Below are 18,209 nucleotides of genomic sequence, written 5' to 3'. Positions count from 1 at the left end.
CTAAGTTGCTACTCTTGCTACCCATAAAATATGAACTACTGCTAAGGGAAGTAATGTGAAGTAAACAACATGTGGCTAACTGTTACATTATCTGTGGGCCATCAGAAGTATAGCCTTGAAGGACCTGACAATGGTATGAAAAGATTAAAGTGCTTTATGTAGAGTGACAAGTAGCAAAAGAACTTCTCTATAATATTTTCTCAAAACCATATATAAATTTGTGTAGTAATATTCCAGCAAATCAAAATAGTAAAACTCTCATATACTACCAAGTACAGAGATCAGAAAGTTGGATTCACATCAGTGCTGTTTGATTCAAAATATATTGCATGTATCTATTATGAATAGGAATATGAATATTATGTATCTGTTATTATTTCTGTATAGTGTATGTAACTTTGCTTTTCTTTGTTTGATTGCTTGCATAGAATCTTTTCAAAATGATGTAATTGTTTATTCTCCATCCTTCAAATACAAAATTGATTTAGTCGGTTGGCTGAAATATTTTTTTCTCCAAAGAAAGGATCTTTATGTTTAACAGAAAATACGAAGATTTTTGTTAACCCTTAAAGAGGTTAAAGGCAACTGACTGAGCAATTGTCTGTTCAGCAGTTGTAGACTTACACTATTTAGAAATAAGATTGTTTATGCATTAAGATGTTGCCCTTCCGATTAGTAACCTCGTGAATCTTTAATTTTGTTTTCTGCCTGTCTTGCCATTGCTAAAAAGTTTTCTGAAACTCTTCCTTGGAAACCACCTGAAGATCCATTTGTAAGTCATCCAAGAGAATTAGTCTCATCATAGTCATACAAGAACAAACGTGTTTGCCAGAGGAGGTGGATGGGGAAAGGAGAGAGAAATAGGTGGAAAGAGGAAGAAGTACAAGATAACCTGGTTGCAAAATAAATGTGTCATGGGTATGAAAACAGTAGGATAGTTTCTTTGAAGGGAACTCTGAGAATTCTATTGTAGTGCAAAAATTCTGGTGATTTTTGTTGTTTTAACAAGTCATTTTTCCATTATTTTATTGGTTGAGGCTAAACTCAGCCTACTTGAACTATATGAGATTTCTTAAATTTGGGCAGTAATCATGGGGCGTACTGACAACTACAATTTATTAATAACTATAGTTTGTTTAATGCCTGCATCAGTCACTTTATAATAACATTTTAATCTTTACAGTAATTTTGCAATTGAGAGTTACTCAGATACAGGAAGTAATTTGTCCAAGATTTACAACTAGTCACTGGTTAACCAATATTCCTCTGACTGAAAAATTCTACTGTTCCATCTAAAAGTACGTATATTTAAGGAAGGATTTTCTTTTTCATAGCTGCTGCTTAGCAGTATAAAAGTATTTCTGGTCACTACTTCTCATCTTTTGGTCACTTATTTCCATTTATTATATTGAGATATTGGTATAAGTTTTATGTGTACAACATAATGATTCAGTATACATATACATTGTGAAATGGTCACCACAAGAATCCATCATCATAGTTTTTTTCCTTGAGAAGTTTTAAGATCTATTCTCTCAGCTCCTTTCAGATATGCCACACAGCACTATTAACTATAGTCACAATGCCATGCGTTACATCCCCAGGACTTATTTTTTAATATCTGGAATTTGTATTGATACCTTTTGACCCCCTTTACCTATTTCTCCCACCCCTTACACTGCCTCTGGTAACCACTGATGACTTTATTTCTATATTTAATATTTGATACATAAGTGTAATGTGTGTGACATGTAAGTTTTTAAGCATAGTGATGAAACACCTGTGCATTCAGTCCCTAATTATTAATAACATTCCTGGTAGTCCTGACTGTGCCTTTTGTTCCTTCTCAGTTCCAATCCCCTGCCAGCTGTTCTCACTAGAGGTAAGTACTATCCTGAGTCATTGGTTTCTTTGCTGTTTTTTGTTTTCATACAAATATGAAAGCTACATGTTGTGTACTCTTACGTTGGCGAGCTTTATAAAGAATAGTATCATTATGTAGTCTTAGTAGTTTGATCTTTTCATTCAGCAGGTTCACTTTTAAAATTTGTTGGGCATTTTCCCTATTTTTGCTTTGCAGTGCTAAAGTGAACATTTGAACACAGTTCCTTGGTATGCATGCATGTGCAGGTTTTTTCTAAAGTACCTATCCAGAAGTAGAGTTTGCTTGATCAGCTTTATAAACAGTGAAATTATTTTCCAAAATGGTTGTGCCAGTTTACAGAACTATTTTGGAAAATGATTTATTATTTACTTGGTGTTGTAAGACATGATTCATTTGCCAATCTGTTAAGTGTAAGATGATATTTTATTATGGCTTTAGTTTGCATTTTCTTGATTGTTGAGTTGAAAATGTTCCCATGATTATTAGTCGACTGGTTTCTTCTGTGAAATGCTCCTTTTGTCCATTTTTTTCCTTGTTTACCTTAGAGTTCTTCATAATAGGATACTAATTTTTCCATTTATTTTTATTGTACATTATCTTCTCTCGGTTTGTGGCTTAGCTCTTCACTTTGTATTTTGGTACAGAAAACTTTAATGTATTTACATGTTCTTTTTTGTGTCTTAAGAAATCTATCATTTATTCTAATAAAGTTTCTCATATGTAGCCTTTAATCCACCTGGAATTGATTTGTGTATGTGTGTGAGAGGAAATTTTTTTTTTTAGTATTAGATATTTTTTATTATGTGATGACCAGTTTTCTTCATACTGCTTAGTAACATCCTTTCTTTGGGGCCTTTTCCTACATGGCCAGATTCCTTGTAAGTAAATGCGTGGGGCTTTGTATTCTACTCCAGTGGTCAGTTTGTCTAACCAGGAGCTAAGTGACACACAGGATGAAGTATTCTTTCTCTTCTGTTCTCTGAATTATTTAACACTGAAACAATCCATTTATTCAACATGTAATAGAACTTACGTATAAAACCACCTTGACCTCCTTTTTTTTTGAGGAAAACTTAATTATCAATTCAGTGTCTTAGTGGTTATACGACCATTTAGGATGTGTAAGTCATTTTAAGTACAATTTACTTTATAAAATATCATTTGCTGGATCCCACTTGGTTTTACTTGTATTGTTTTCATTAATGTTCACTTCTAAGTATTTTATAAATGTTCATTCCATGTTTTGCTTTGATCTGTGAGTTTAGAAGTATATTTTTAAATTCCAAATAATGTCTTTTTCTTAATTTCTTTCGGTTCTATCATGATTGTTGTGAATTCTTGAAAAGCCTTATGTTGCAGTAATGCAGTTTCTGTATGTGTATTATATCACTCTAGCTGATTGTGTTCTCAGTTGTCTGTTTATGGCTGTTTTTTTCTTTTGGTTCTTTGACCTATCACTGGAGGGAAGTATGTTAACATTCCACATTGTGATTAGTTTTCAGCAAGGGGGTGTGTGTGTGTGTTGAGGTTTTCTGATTTACATCTATGCTAATTTAAAGGAATAGTTTTTTAACTTTTATTTTCGTTATTTGCAGCTGCACTGGATCTTTGCCATGCTCGGGCTTGCTTTAGTTGCTCTCCAGTTGCTGTGCGCAGGCTTCTCATTCCGGTGACTTCTCTTGTTGCAGAGCGCGGGCTCTAGGGCTCAGTGGTTAGGGCTTATGGGCTCCAGAGCCCAGGCTCAGTAGTTATGGCCTGTGAACTTAGTTGCCCCATGACATGTGGCATCTTCCTTGATCAGGGATTGAATCCACGTTCCCTGCCTTGACAGATGGATTCTTAAACCACTGGATCACCAGAAAAGTCCTAAATTTTGTTTCTAAGTGGTGTATTTTCAGACGTGTGTTTGATTCAATCTGTTCCTAGGGGCTTTATCAACCCTTCCCTCAGGGGCTTCCCTGGTAGTTCAGACAATGTAGGTGACTTGGGTTCGATTCCTAGATCTCAAAGATCCCCTGGAGAAGGGAATGGCTACCCACTCCAGTATTTTTGCCTGGAGAACTCCATGGACAGAGGAACCTGGTGGGCTACAGTCCATGGGATGGCAAAAAGTCGGACACAGATGAGCAACTAACGCTTAACTTCAGGGGCTTTATCATCGATTTGAACTTTCACTGGTTAGTTTTGAACTTTCACTAGTTAGTTGATGAGGCCTAGAAAACCCCAGCCCTTTTAAAACCCCAGCCCTTTCAGACCTGCCTCAGATCCTTTGTCCTGTTGGTATCAGAGAAGGCAAAGAACCTTCCATCGTCCAGTGCTGCTCTGGGGCTGGACCTCTGAAACTCTCAGTGAGTGCCTTTTGGCTGTCTTGTGGTTCACATACTGGTTGCTCATACACTTACATACCCTTTCAGTTGTTACTAACATTGCAGAGGTCTCATGCCTGCTTAAATTGTGGGGTTCCTGAAAAACCTATTTTGATTAGTATATTATGCACAGGTTAAAAATTTTTTTTTATCCTACTTGCCCTGGCTGATTTATGCTTTTGGAAGGGTGAGAATTAAGTGGTCAGAACTTTTTACCAGTGGTGGTGGTTTACTTGCTAAGTTGTCTCCAACTCTTGTGACCCCCATGGACAGTCGCCCACCAGGCTCTTCTGTCCATGGGATTTCCCAGGCAGGAATACTGGAGTGGGTTGCCATTCCCTTCTCCAGACGATCTTCCTGACCTTAGGGACTGAACTGAGAGCTTGAACTCAAGTCCCCTGCATTGCACGTGGATTCTTTTACCGCTGAGCCACAGGTAAGCCCATATAGTACTACATCCCTCTGTGAAGCTTAGCTGTTGAGTATCTTAGAAGACCTTAAGAAACTTTTTGGTCCCATATATTTGTCATGCCTAAAGTTTTTTCTCAAATTTTAATGGGGAGTTTTAAATTCATAAACTGTAAGTTTCCTTGGTATAGCTGTGTCTGTGCTTCTCTTCCCTGAATGTCTCAAGTATGTGATTTTATTATATACACCAGTACCTTTTAACAGCAGTGTGCTAAATCCCTTCAAAATATTGATGTAGATTCAGAAAATATTTGTGTTCTGCCTGAGACTTTGCAACTTCCCTTTGTTTAAAAAAAAAAAAAGTTTCTGCTTTGGCTTTTGGCCAAAAGTAATAAAGTTCGTACTTAACCATAAATTCCCTGATTTCCCCCTATTCGTCTGCAAACAATTATCTTTTTTCCTGTCTGGAGACCAGAGCTCAGGACTGAACGACACAGTGGCTATTTGTACTACATTCTAACACAGTCCTCTAGGTTCCTCCTCCTCGCTTCATTTCTTCATTATGTATTTTAATGCAGTACTAAATCAATGTGCTTTCTTAGGAGCCAGATTGATTGAATTGTAATTCATATGATAAAAAAACTGACCCACTAGGTTTACAATCTATGGTTTGTTGTGTCAAATCAGGGCTTCCCAGGTGGCACTAGTGGTAAAGAACCTGCCTGCCAACGCAGGAGACGTAAGAGATGTGGATTCGATCCCTGGGTCGGAAAGATCCCCTGGAGGAGGGCATGGCAACACACTCCAGTATTCTTGCCTGGAGAATCCCCATGGACAGAGGAGTCTGGTGGCCTACAGTCCGTGGTGTCTCAAAGAGTTGGACACAACTGAGTTGACTATCACACACGTGCCAACATCACCATAACCCAGATTTAGTTCATTTTCATGTTCCCCAAATTCTCACGAACCCCTCTTGGGGTCAGTCTTCACTCCTTCCCTCTTTTCCTTCCTGCCTCTCAAGGCAACCACTAATATGGTTTCTGTCCATAAACTTGCCTTTTCTGAGTATATCATGTAAGTGAAATCAAACTCATATTGAATATAGCATTTTGTACCTGTTTCACTTAGCATAATGTTTTGAGGTTCATTTCACCTGTACTGTCGTCGTTTTAATACTGAACAGTCTGTCTTACGTTGTTCAGCCATTTACCAGTTGATCAGTTTCCAGATTGGGGCCATCACGCAGCATGCTGCCATGAATGTTCATAAATGTGTCCATGTGAACATGTTTTCATGTATCTTGGTGAGTCTACACAAGTGGGATTGCTGGTTTTTATGGTTATCCACAGGGGGTGTACTATATTATATTCCCGTCAGTACAGTAGGAAGTTTCCACTTTCTCATCATCCTCTCCAACACTTTGTCTCTTTGATTACAGCCATTCTCCTGGGTGTGAAGTGGTATCTCATTGTGATTAAACCAGTGTATTTAACAGCATTTTTTCCCTAAAGGAAATAGTTGTTGGTTGTTCAGTCACTTATTTGTGTCCAACTCTTTGAGACCCCATGGACTGCACGCCAGGCTTCCGTGTCTTTCACTTTTCTTGGAGTTTGCTCAAACTCCTGTCCACTGAGTTGGTGATGCCATCCAGCCATCTCATCTCTGTTGCTCCCTTCTCCTCCTGCCTTCAATCTTTCCCAGCATCAGGGTCTTCTCCAGTGAGTTAGTTCTTCGCATCAGGTAGCTGAAGTACTGGAGCTTCAGTCACTGCAGTGAATATTCAGGGTTAATTTCCTTTAGGATTGACTGATTTGATCTCACAGTTCAAGGGTTTTTCGAGGGTCTTCTCCAACACCCCAGTCAAAAGCATCAATGCACTCGGCCTTCTTTATGGTCCAGGGAAGTGGCTGCTCTCTAGTGGTACATTCCTCACATTACACTTGGGAAAAGGGCATTAATGAGAAGCTTGAACATGCATTTCAGGTTGTGCCTGCATCGTTTAGCTCACTGAGTGCAATTTGAGGCCCAGGTCCAAAATGTTTTCCTAATTACCTTTTTTAATAATCTTCAGAATCTGGCTGTGGCTTTTACTTAATCCCTGGAGGTGCATTATAATCGAGCCAAGTTGTTGTGCTTCGGATCTCATCTTCTTTACATACTCAACATCTTGTGGCATAAAGGTTTACACCTGTGGAGTGGCTAATGCCTGTGAAGATGGGGGAGGAAAAGGCCAGAGACAGTTCTGTCGACTCGAACTTACCACATCCTTTCAGACGACAGCCAGAGGAGTAAACAGCTCTTACAGGGGAACGAACGTAAGTTCTTCTTAATGAATTGCACACAGATGGAATGTCTGGAGGTTCCTGGTATTTTCAGGTAACACTTTGTAAATATGTCTGTAGAGAGCTGTAAAACTTGAGGAGAATGGGTCTCAGCTGCCCCAGGCTCTTGGGGCTCTCAAGCAATGAGAGCACTAGGCACATTAAAGATCGTGAAGAAATTGAGCTCAGGAAGGAACCTGGCCAGCCACTGGATTAAGGAATGTGTATTTGTGAAGTAAAGATGTAGCTTCAGGAAATTAGGGTAGAAGGAACTCTTTGGCCAACCCAGTACATATGTGAAATTTGAAATTTCCCTAACCTCTTAGGCCTTAGCACAGTGCATTTACCCAACAATGCATTTTGCTCTCTTGACATGTTTGTAAAATGATCATGTATGTGTGTGTACACACACACGCTCGCACGCACGCACGCACGCACGCACGCACGCACGCACGCACGCACGCACGCGCGCGCCTGAGTACAAAGCAGTAGAAAGCATGATGGATGGGCCGGCCCGCAGCTGATTTACTGCTTCAGCAAATGGAGGCGAGAGGAGAGGCCGGACCATCCACCTGTGATGTTTGACTACACAGTAATTCTACTCTACAGTAAATGAAATTATGTTATCAATTGAGTGGATAAGGGGGTATAAGATTTAGGGTAGGTGATACATAATTTATTTGACTTCAGGATACACACTAGATAGGGAAATTGATATTAGAGAACTAAAACAATTTTAAACATGCATCAGAACCTTAAAAATGTGGTAATGAATGTCACCTTTCAAATGGTCCATATGTGGAAATTTTTATTAATCTGATGTCCTCACTACCAAAACAACTTATGGAGATACTATTATTCTATGAGGATAGTTTTTATCCTCTGCCTTTGTTTTGGAACCAAGTCTGGTGATATATATGAAGAGTATTGTTTAAGTCTTCCCAGAAAAGCTATCATAAAGTAAGTAGGGTTGTGTGTATGCCTGCCTGTCTAGTTCTACAATTTTAAAGACGACTTTATAAACTTGTGATCAAGGGTGACAAGTGTGTAGAACCCCACTTTATCCGCCCCCACGCTGATGATGATCTTGGACAGTGGTCTTTTAACTCATGTTTAATAGGGAAATGTTTGATTATTAGTATTTTTACTATGTAGACTTTAGGATACCATTTATTTTAACCCCTTTTTTTGTTACAGATGAGGAAATAAATACAGTACACAACATTCAGGTAACTTGACAAGACAGAACGTGATAGTGGTTTTGCCTAGACACTGATGAAAATGAGAGGAGTCCAGCTGGGGCCCAAGATACTCAAAGCCCTCAAAGTCTTCAGTTTCTGAGTTAAAGTTTTATTTGGTCCCTTTACTGTGAAATTTGGAGGACCCAAGGGGCATTCATGCTGCTGCCTGTTATAGCTATGTTATATTTGCTGGTACTTTAACCTTTACAGGTTACTTTACATTGTTCATGACCTTAAAAATTTTATGCTAATTTCTTTAAGGGTTTATCACATCGAATTTAATTTTTAATTTGGCTGTGCCACTTAACTTATGAGATCTTAGTTCCCTGGCTGTGAAAGGGCAAAGTCCAAACCACTGGAGTACCAGTCCCTATTTCTCTTTATTAAGAAGAAAACCTGTCGATCTCAACAGTCACTGGAAATATACTGCTGTCTTGACTAGTTCTGGTAAATGGTGAAAATCCACAGGACAACACATATAGCAACATCAAACAGGGTCCCTCCAGTCGTGCTCCTTAAGTTTCTATGACGGCAAGATTCTCAGGACTTCCTGCTTTATAAAACCTAATTCCTGCTCACAATCCAGTTTTCCTGATTGTCTCTAGCAAAATTCAAAAATAGTTAAATGTTAACAGTGTTAGGATACTGGTTGTGGATGACATTTTAAAAGCTTATAAAAGTCATTTCCTTTAGTTCCTTCTAAGCAAAGTTTCTAACTTCAATCAAGATCTGTATCATAACCTGAGTTTCATCTATTACTAGCTGTTTGACCATGGACAGATGAGCCTAAATCTCATCATCTGTAAAGCATGATAATGAAATGACTAATTTGAAAGGTTTTAAAAATATACACCACGGGGCTTCTCTGTTGGACTAGTGGTAAAGAATCCACCTCCCAACCCAGGGGATACGGGTTTGATCCTGGAATATCCCACAGAGCAGCTCTGCCTGTGCACCACAGCCACTGAGCCACACACCCTAGAGCCTGTGATGAGAGAAGCCACTGTAATGAGAAGCCTGCTCATTGCAACTAGTGAGAAGCCCCCTCTCGTTGTGTAACCAGAGAAAGCCTGGGGGCAGCAACGAAGACCCAACGCAGCCAAAAAACAAAAGCGACTGTGTGTGGAAAGTACACAGCACACAAGGTTAACACATTCTGACCACATTTCACTGTCCAGGTCTGCTGTGCAAAAGGGATGGGAAGGTATCATGGATGTAGTGAGTGAAAGGAAAAAAGGCAAGGTGGCTCTGCTTTGCTGTGGGGAATTCAGGACCAATACACAGGCATAAGAGGAGTGTTGTCCTCTGCCCAACAGATAAGCTGGCTTATGCCATGCTCTCCAGCTTGAAATAATCTGATCAGTGTAGCCACAGCAGTTGGCTTTAAAATAGCATCTAGGTTAGCGAGTGCCACCGAGGGCCAGGAGTTAGATGTTTGAATGGAAAAATACCTGATTTGAAGTTACCTGTCATCCTCATGAAGAGACATGACATGCGGTTCAGAAGGACATACACTTTATGCCAATGTGCATTCTGAATGGGTGGGAGAAAAATCTCACAGGGATGAAAGATTACAGTCTTCCCTTGTCGTTCACCTTTATTTAAAATCAAAAGAGCGACTTCCCTGGTGGCCCAGTGGCTAAGATGCCACACTTCCATTGCAACAAGACAGGCCCAGTCCCTGGTCCGGGAACATCCTGGGAAGATCCCACATGCTGAGGAGCAACTAAGCCCGTGGGCCACCTCTGCAACTTCTGAAGCCCACTCACCTTGAGCCAATGCTTGAGAAGCCACCACAGTGAGAAGGCCACACACAGCTAGAGAGTATATCCCACTTGCCACAACCAGGCAACGCGTATGCAGCAAAGAAGACCCAGTGAGGGAAGGAAAGAAAATAGGACTAGTCAACTAAGGCACAGGAGTGACGCATCACAGTGAAATCTTAGACTAGGTCCATGTGGGCCACAGAGAAACCTATGGTGAAATTCATCCTGTACCTCCAGTGGGCTTCAAAACTTTGCCAGTATCTTACAGCTTCCAGTTCCATCCAGGATGAATTTGGACCAAGAAGTAAGTTTTAAAGATGAATGGAGCTTGAAACCCTAAGGACCCATGTCAGTGATATAAATGGAGTCTCCCTCACTCAGGCATTGGCCCTGGCCTTCAGCGTTAGAAATGGGAAATGCTGTAAGTGGCCCATGATGTCTCCCAAGGTATAGGCCACAGGACAGACTTGGGAAGAGTCATGTAATCAAAAACCTAGTCCAAGTTTCTTAATTTACAAATGAGAAGGAAAAGATAATCTCACAGAAATGAACTAAAATAGGACTACACACTCCACAGAATCAAACAGCAAGTGGCCAAATAAGTTTTGTTTAATTAACTGGTTAATTTCAGAGAATGCAAATTGAGGTAGTAAAGACTTTTACTTTGCAATTGAAGCGGGCAAGAACATAAGCTCATCCACAGTTGGTATAAGAGCTTTTGGGGAGAAGTGGTCTGGTAACAAATTCTTTAATTAGTCTTTTGACCCAGACATTACCCCTTCCAGAATTTATCCTGCAGTAACACTTGTAAGGGCTTCCCCGGTGGCTCAGATGGTAAAGCATCTGCCTGCAATGTGGGAGACCCGGGTTTGATCCCTGGGTCAGGAAGATTCCCCTGGAGAAGGGAATGGCTACCCACTCCAGCATTCTTGCTTGGAGAATTCCATGGACAGAGGAGCCTGGTGGGTTACTGTCTGTGGGATCACAAAGAGTCATGACTGAATGACAAACACACCGGGGTGGCTTGCATGCATAAAGGGATAATGTTTAAGTAAATGATTCACCTTTACTTGCACAATATTTTACAGCCAAAATGATTAACATAGAAGACATAAAGTGGGGAAAAGTCTGAATATAGTTCATCTAAATTTGTGTTTAAAAATAATGTTTTAAGTGCCCAAAGGTCCTGGAAGGAGATGCATCAGACTTGATGGTGGTTTACTCTGGGGAGGAAGGGATAAAGTTGACTTGCTCTTAAGACATTTTTTGCTGTATGTGCTTCTTTGTCATCTGACTATTTGTAAATCAGATTGAAAACAATCTTTTAAAAACTTACAAAATGGGGCTTCCCTGGTGGCTCAGTGGTAGAGAATCTGCCCGCCAATGCAGGGGACACAGATTCGATCCCTGGTCTGGGAAGATCCCACATGCGGGAAGGAACTTAAGCCTGTGCACCGCAACTACTGAGGCTGTTCTGTAGAGCCACAGCCACGGCAGCCTTCGCGCCTAGAGCCCGTGCTCTGCAACGAGAGAAGCCACTGCAGCGAGAAGCCTGGGTACACAGCTAGAGAGGAGCCCGTGGTCGCCGCAACTACAGAAAAGCCCTCACACGGCAATGGAAACCCAGCACAGCCAAAAATACATTTTAAAATTCCAAAATGATACTTATAGATATGTAGGCTTTAGAGAGCTGCAAAACCACTCTTCTCAGTCACTTATTCCCTTGAGATGCTTGTAAGTCCTCAGTTGTGACCTTGTGTACCAAGTCCTACCTGCAGAAGGAGGACTTCAGAGACTACAGAACAAAGATGAGAAAGCAGGGAGTTGAATAGTTTAACTAAAGACGTTTTCCTAAAGCCCATGCAACTGAGTACAACTGGTTTTCCAATAGCAGTGTGTACATATGTAGAAATGTATGTGTGTGTGGGGGGGGGGACACAGGTGATAATTTACAGGAATATTTAGCAGTGGAGAAATGCAAACCATAATTGTTTCTGTCTGCTAGAGATGTTGGGGCTGGGCCCCTGTAGTAGAGAAGGGTGATATAAAGCACTTATTTGAAGCAGGCACATGGTCTTTTCAAGCTATAATAGAACTGTGTTTACAAAGTATTTCAAGGCCTGCCCTCCAGTCTGTCCAAAGGGCACAGGTCTTTATTATCAGAGCCTAGATGTCTCGCTAGAGCTTTGGCTTTCAGCTGAGCATGGTCTGTGCAGAAACCACAAACACTGAAAGAAGCCTAAGACAAAACCTGCTAGATGGGTACAGTTATCTAATCACAACCGGAACAGCAGATAAACCTCCAATTATATTTGGGTAAAGACCCGCTGGACTTCAGAGCTGTTTAAAATGGATTCAAGAGTTTTGAACACCACTTAGGGGTCCTAATTTAAAACGGCCTGGACTGTATACAATTCACATTCCCAACAACCATGGCAAATAGTGAACAAATATTCATTTAAATAAGAGGCTCCAACAGTGCCTAAATACATGAAAAGACAAAAAGACACACAGAGGAGTTTGTGATCTTACCTTCAAGTTGCTGCCGGTGATCAGGAGTAGTAAAATTGTCTTCCAGTGTCTGGCAAACTGTCCTTACATACCTTGAAATACCAAAAGCAGAAACTGCAAAGACGGTAGAAGCTGGCCTACTTAACACTCAACAAACTTTGTTTAAAAATGGACTCTCTGGGAGAGGGAGAGGGTGGGATGATTTGGGAGAATGGCATTGAAACGTATACTATCATGTAGGAAACAAATCGCTAGTCTAGGTTCGATACAGGATTCTTGGGGCTGGTGCACTGGGATGACCCAGAGAGACGATAAAGGGAGGGGGGTTCAGGGTTGGGAACTCATGTGCACCTGTGGTGGATTCATGTCAGTGTATGCAAAACCAATACAGTACTGTAAAGTTAAAAAAAGTTTACTATTTTTAAAAATGCTATAATAAAAACTACGAAGCAAAAGATAATTTGGAGAGAAGTATTAACAACATAGTAAGAGGTTAACATCCTGAATATAATAAAAGGAAAAAGATGAATATCCTGGAGGAATAATTTGTCCTTTTTTTTTTTTAAACTGCTCAGCATCCTCTTCCTTCATTAATGAAACCCTTCCTAGCGGTGAACTCATTCCGTATGACTTAAAACTTACCCTGTATCTATCCAGCTAGGCTCTTGAATTGGGTCTAGAGTATTGGTCCCAAAACCTCTGCACTACAAATGGCAACTTCATTTGTAACAAAAAACATACTCAGCACCATAAGAATGAAAATGTAAATGAAGATAGCAGGTTCCCTACCGATCAAATTGGGTCACTTTTTCCTTTTCATGTTTTCCAAACATAATAGCCATGGTTAGTAAAGGACCAGATTATCAATGTCTGCTAAAACCTCTAAGTGAAACATGGTTGGTACAGAGAAAAGCCCATGTTTATGAGTTTTGGCTGTTGTATCCTCACCACAGACTTTAAGTTAGCAACACTAATAGGAGGACACGTAGGGAAAACAAATCCGAGATGTAGGACACTGTTAGGAGATGCACGCTGATGTTTTTAGGGGTTAGGTATAAGATACAAGCACCCATTTTACATAAAATATGGAGAAATACTGTTGAGTCTGCCCAACTAGCTTGCTTCAGGGATGGCTGTGGAAGCATCCTTTATACTAACTCCAAATTAGAATCTCAGTGTTTAGCAGGGTAGTTGGTATTAAATAAACTGGTTACAAACATACAGTGAACAACTACGGAAAATTCGTAATAGACAAGCTATGACATGGCAAGGTTTTGTGAAAATTCAGACCCATCTTTTAAGGCCTAGTTCTAGCTCTTGCCTGAGCTGCTCTTAATCAAGGCTACATCACCCCTTTTTCCCCCACTTGCCATTGCACACTTACCACCGTCATTGCTGGCTGTCAACTCTACTGTAAGCTTGCCAAGGGTAGGTAGGTCCCTGTTTTTTCATAAGGACTGATAAAAGTAGAGGTCAGCCTAACGTAAGGAAGAACAAAATATCAAAGTAGGAGAGGTGGGTAGCAAGGTCTTTATCAGTGTTCAGTCACCTGTGGGAATACTGTGGTACAGTGAGGGGAAGGAGGACGTTTAAAAAAGCCACGAGTCTGAGTGTTTAAGGCAGAAGCACTAGACTAAGCACTCTCTGTACGCCATCTCATGTGTTCCTCCCTTGCTAAGTAGATACCAAATCGGTTTACGTTGATGAGAAAAGCCCAGACAGGTTAACTAACTTGCCCATGGTCACAAAGCAGACCAGAGAGCCAGGATTTGAATTAGCAGTCATATTTCAGCATGCAGAGTAGTAGTCCTTTTGGAGTGGCACAGGGAAGGGAAACCAGATAGCTTTAAGAGTCTTTCCAATATCAACATTCTACAAGCATGTCCACCCACAGCCTGCAAACTGTAAAGAGGCCAGTTTGGTCACTTGCACCTGGCAGTTGATGTTAGGATAAGCGACCTAATACTGGTGGTATCAGGCTCGTTTGTGAATGAGATCTTGAAACTAAACTGAACAGAAGGATTCGCTGCCCTCTCCCCGCCCCTTTCCCATTTCAACAAAACATACTGTGAATAAGGGCAAGTTATTCCACATGAGACTTTGCTGGGCTGTGAGTGGTAACTACCTATAGCAATTTTAGGAATTCCTTTACAATTACAGGCAAAGTGAAAGCATGCATTCCACGCCAATGATTTCTCTAAATTTTTATTAATTTTTTTTTTTTTTACAGCTCGATCATCTAATGAAAAGTAAAGAATCTGAAGACGAACAAGTCAATTACATGTTTTCTTTTAAACAATAATGAATCCTCATTACAGAGAACAATAAACAAAAGATCTGTGGCACATTATCTTTGGAAAGATCTTTTGCAAATTTTTTTTTCTAAAAAAAAAAGAAAAAAGCTATAATTCTCACAGATCATTTATGTCTCTTTCAAAGGACTATACAAGGCAGCTAAATTTTATTCACAAAATCCCCATGTTGCAGTTCCATTGCTGAAGTAGATAAAACACATAGAGTCCTCCTTTTCTCTGTGTTGCACAACTTCCCATTGGGCACATCACTGCTTCCCTATCCTACGTACAAAATCACTGTGTGGACTAGATAGCTGGCACCTTATTACACAATAATTAAAGAAAAGTTCATATTATTTTAGAGATAGACCAGTGATCTTCATTGATCGACTGGACGATTTATTCCTTTTTAAACAATTTTAATAATACCAAGATTTGACTTTCCTCTAATGTTACAAGAAAGCAAAAAATATATAATATAATATATAATGGTAATAAATTAAAAAAAAAGGCAACCCTGCTCAGGTATCATCCAAAACATGATCACATTCAGAAGAAAAACACACACACACGATTTGGGACACACGTGTACACACACACACACACACCAACATTAACAGTGTACACTTGATATCTGAGGAGGGGGTGTGCCGTCTTAACAATACATGTCGATGGCCTGAACAAAAGGCGGATCCTGCCTTCTGTCATTAAACAAAAGTTAATTAACAAAAGGTAATACTGCCTGTATTAAGCATCGCTTCAACATCTACTTTTGAGCAAAGCAAGTTATCTTGCTTAGGTCAGCCACTGCCTGGTCTGACCAGCGCAGCATGGCCAGCCTCAGTGGTCTTACTCCCTTGTCCTTTCAGGCCGACAGAGTAATAATATTTTGGCTCCCAGGGGGCTCTAAGTTTCCTGCCTGTCCTCTTGGGCAGAGAAATACAGGAAACTTCTCAACCCATCACAGTACCCGTTGCTATCCAGCACACCAAGGAACAGAATCTAATGTCTTTCCCTGGGACAGTGGGAAATTTACAGCCACCTTAAGAGACGTGGTAGACGGTGCTTGTCAACTCCTCATAAATAAGAACTAATGAACATGGCCAGTGGTCACAATTCATTCCCAGATTTTCAGTGACTGACACAGGGGATTGAATAGTTGAAGTTTATATGGTAGAAATACCACTTGACACGTTTGTTGGAAAATCCCCTACACCACTCTGCCACTCCACCTCCTCCCACCAACAAAATGACAAAACTATAGGGGGAAAAAAAAATCCACAAATTCTAAGTAGAACCAAAAACAAAAGAGGCAACTCACTACAGAAAGGGAAAAAGGGACCAAGTACCGCTCTCGCCCTGACGCCCTCCCCGCCCTCACCACAATGAAGTATCTCTCTGCTTGTGTTTCTAAAAGGCAGCCAAATAGTCCAGCAACATTTAAATACTGCTGATCGGCAGTAAAGAGTGTAATAGATGGAGTGACAATGTTTTTCACAGATTTTGTGTAGTGTCTGGGAAAATAAATCCTTGAGCAAAAAGTAGACTCTGGTGGGAGGTAAGGAATCAGAGCCTGATTTGATTCATTTATGTAAAAGATGCACAAATACACCTCCAACTTTATGAGAACAGAAGAGAAAAAGGTGCAGGTCCCACCTGATGTCTCCTAAAGCCTTGGCAAAATGAATACAGCATTACTCCAAAATTTGGTTCGGTCAACAAAGGCACAATAAATATATCCAATTCAGCCAGCCTCTTATTCTCTGTATGCATGTCCACACACACATTTCCTTTTGTATATTAGAGATAGAGTTCTGTTCATTTTGGAGGGCACAACGGTTTGGTGTTTTTTTTTTTTTTTGCTTCTAAAAATTATTGAACAGGGATCACAAAATAGTAAGTTCTTGATCCTACTGACATTAATATTTGAGGTACCAATTAAGGCAAGTTTTTAGCCAGAAAGGGGTAGTTTGTTAGCCTCTAAACATCCCAAGATTGGGAATTAAAGGACACAGAATGAGGAAGATAAACGTGGTCCAATTTGTCTTGGGGAAATAGTTAAACATTTTGGTCAAAACACATTGTAAAATAAAGGTCCTTTTTTTTTTTTTTAAAAGATGCTTTTTCCACTCAGTGTTGAGGTTAAATCGTAGCATCAGATGAGCCATCCTTCTGCTGTAGCTCTACTCCTGGTAATATGCCAGGTGGACCCTCCCGTCTTCTACCATAGATGGCACACGGCCAACGTTTTCGCATTCTTAACCCAGTGTAATTTGGTAAATTTCAGGGAAATGTCTTTCATTGTTTATCAGGGCCCTCAGTCTGGCTAAAACCTTAAATTCAGTGATTCACATTTTGATTATCTCCAGGAAGGACAGAAACATTGAACATTTTATAAGTAAAACAGTGTTCTTCCATTTCCTAGTAAAGATTGACAGACACACATACATACACACACATACAAACATGAAACTGTAGTGCCAAAGGCAAAATTTTTACACTCTATTTTCACGCAAGATGTTCTGCATTTGCCTCACTGTGAAGTGTGTACTATTATGGTTGTTATGAGAACTTCATATATTCAAAGGCTTAATTTTATAATCTTCAATTATCTACTGCAGTACAAATTTTGCCTTTGGGAAATTAAGCATGCAATGAAAAAGTGCATATGACTTAAAAATCCTTTAGGTTTCTATATACAACTGTAACAGTGAAAAGACATTATGAACATTAAGGATTCATCGGCCACAACCCTTTTACATACTCTATTTTAAAAGTTGCCATTAAGAATTCTTTTGGGTACAATGCATGTTGCAGTTAAGAATCAGAAATACTCCATGATCAAAATAGTACAAACTGATCTCTGCAAGGGACAAATAAAATCTTCATATAAAGGTCAGGGTGGAAAAGACACACACAGAATAAGGCCGCTGAAAAAGCAATCGCCTCTTCTAGAAATGGCTGGGAAATTGACTTGGAAATGTCTTCAGTTCGGGGGCACTCGGCTCCTGATGAGACACACACACACTAGGCGCTATCTGCATAGATCAGAGCCTCTCTATAGGAATACACCCTTCCATACTGACAGGCGGCTTGTCCTGGGAAGTGATGGGGTGAAGGGGCCGGGAATGACCAAGGGAGTAAGAGGGGAAAGAAGGTGTTTAGTAACCACAGAAGCCTGATTCTGGTGTCTCATCTCCTACACAGAAGAGATGGACACTCAGTGACGCATGCACACAACCTTCCAGGCCTTTACTGTTCATGTAACAGGCTGCTTTTTAAACGAGCTCAAAAAGGACCATGGCTCTGCCTCACAGCAGCAACAGATGACATCGGTCCATCAAGATCGCGCGTCAGTTATTACTGCCGCTGTAATTCTCTTGCTCTAACCTAAGCTGGCCATAACCGAAGAACAGG

At 40.3% G+C, this 18,209-nt stretch overlaps 1 long non-coding RNA gene across 3 annotated transcripts; it reads left to right on the top strand.

The window, feature by feature from the left end:
- The first annotated feature begins 340 nt into the window (after window positions 1-340).
- LOC138442718 (uncharacterized) lies at window positions 341-14,988 on the top strand. 3 transcript variants are annotated; one of them, XR_011257859.1, is made up of 6 exons: window positions 461-772; window positions 1,184-1,298; window positions 1,851-1,882; window positions 4,536-4,687; window positions 6,731-6,974; window positions 14,729-14,988. It is a non-coding gene; the product is annotated as an uncharacterized lncRNA (long non-coding RNA). The 3 variants fall into 3 exon arrangements; XR_011257860.1 differs by lacking the exon at window positions 461-772 and adding an exon at window positions 5,862-5,962 and having other exon boundaries at window positions 1,107-1,298; XR_011257858.1 differs by lacking the exon at window positions 4,536-4,687 and having other exon boundaries at window positions 341-772.
- The last annotated feature ends 3,221 nt before the right edge of the window (window positions 14,989-18,209 follow it).

The sequence above is a fragment of the Ovis canadensis genome, chromosome 6, assembly GCF_042477335.2.
Source record: "Ovis canadensis isolate MfBH-ARS-UI-01 breed Bighorn chromosome 6, ARS-UI_OviCan_v2, whole genome shotgun sequence".
Lineage (NCBI taxonomy): Eukaryota > Metazoa > Chordata > Mammalia > Artiodactyla > Bovidae > Ovis > Ovis canadensis.
This window is presented reverse-complemented; position numbering and strand designations above follow the sequence as displayed.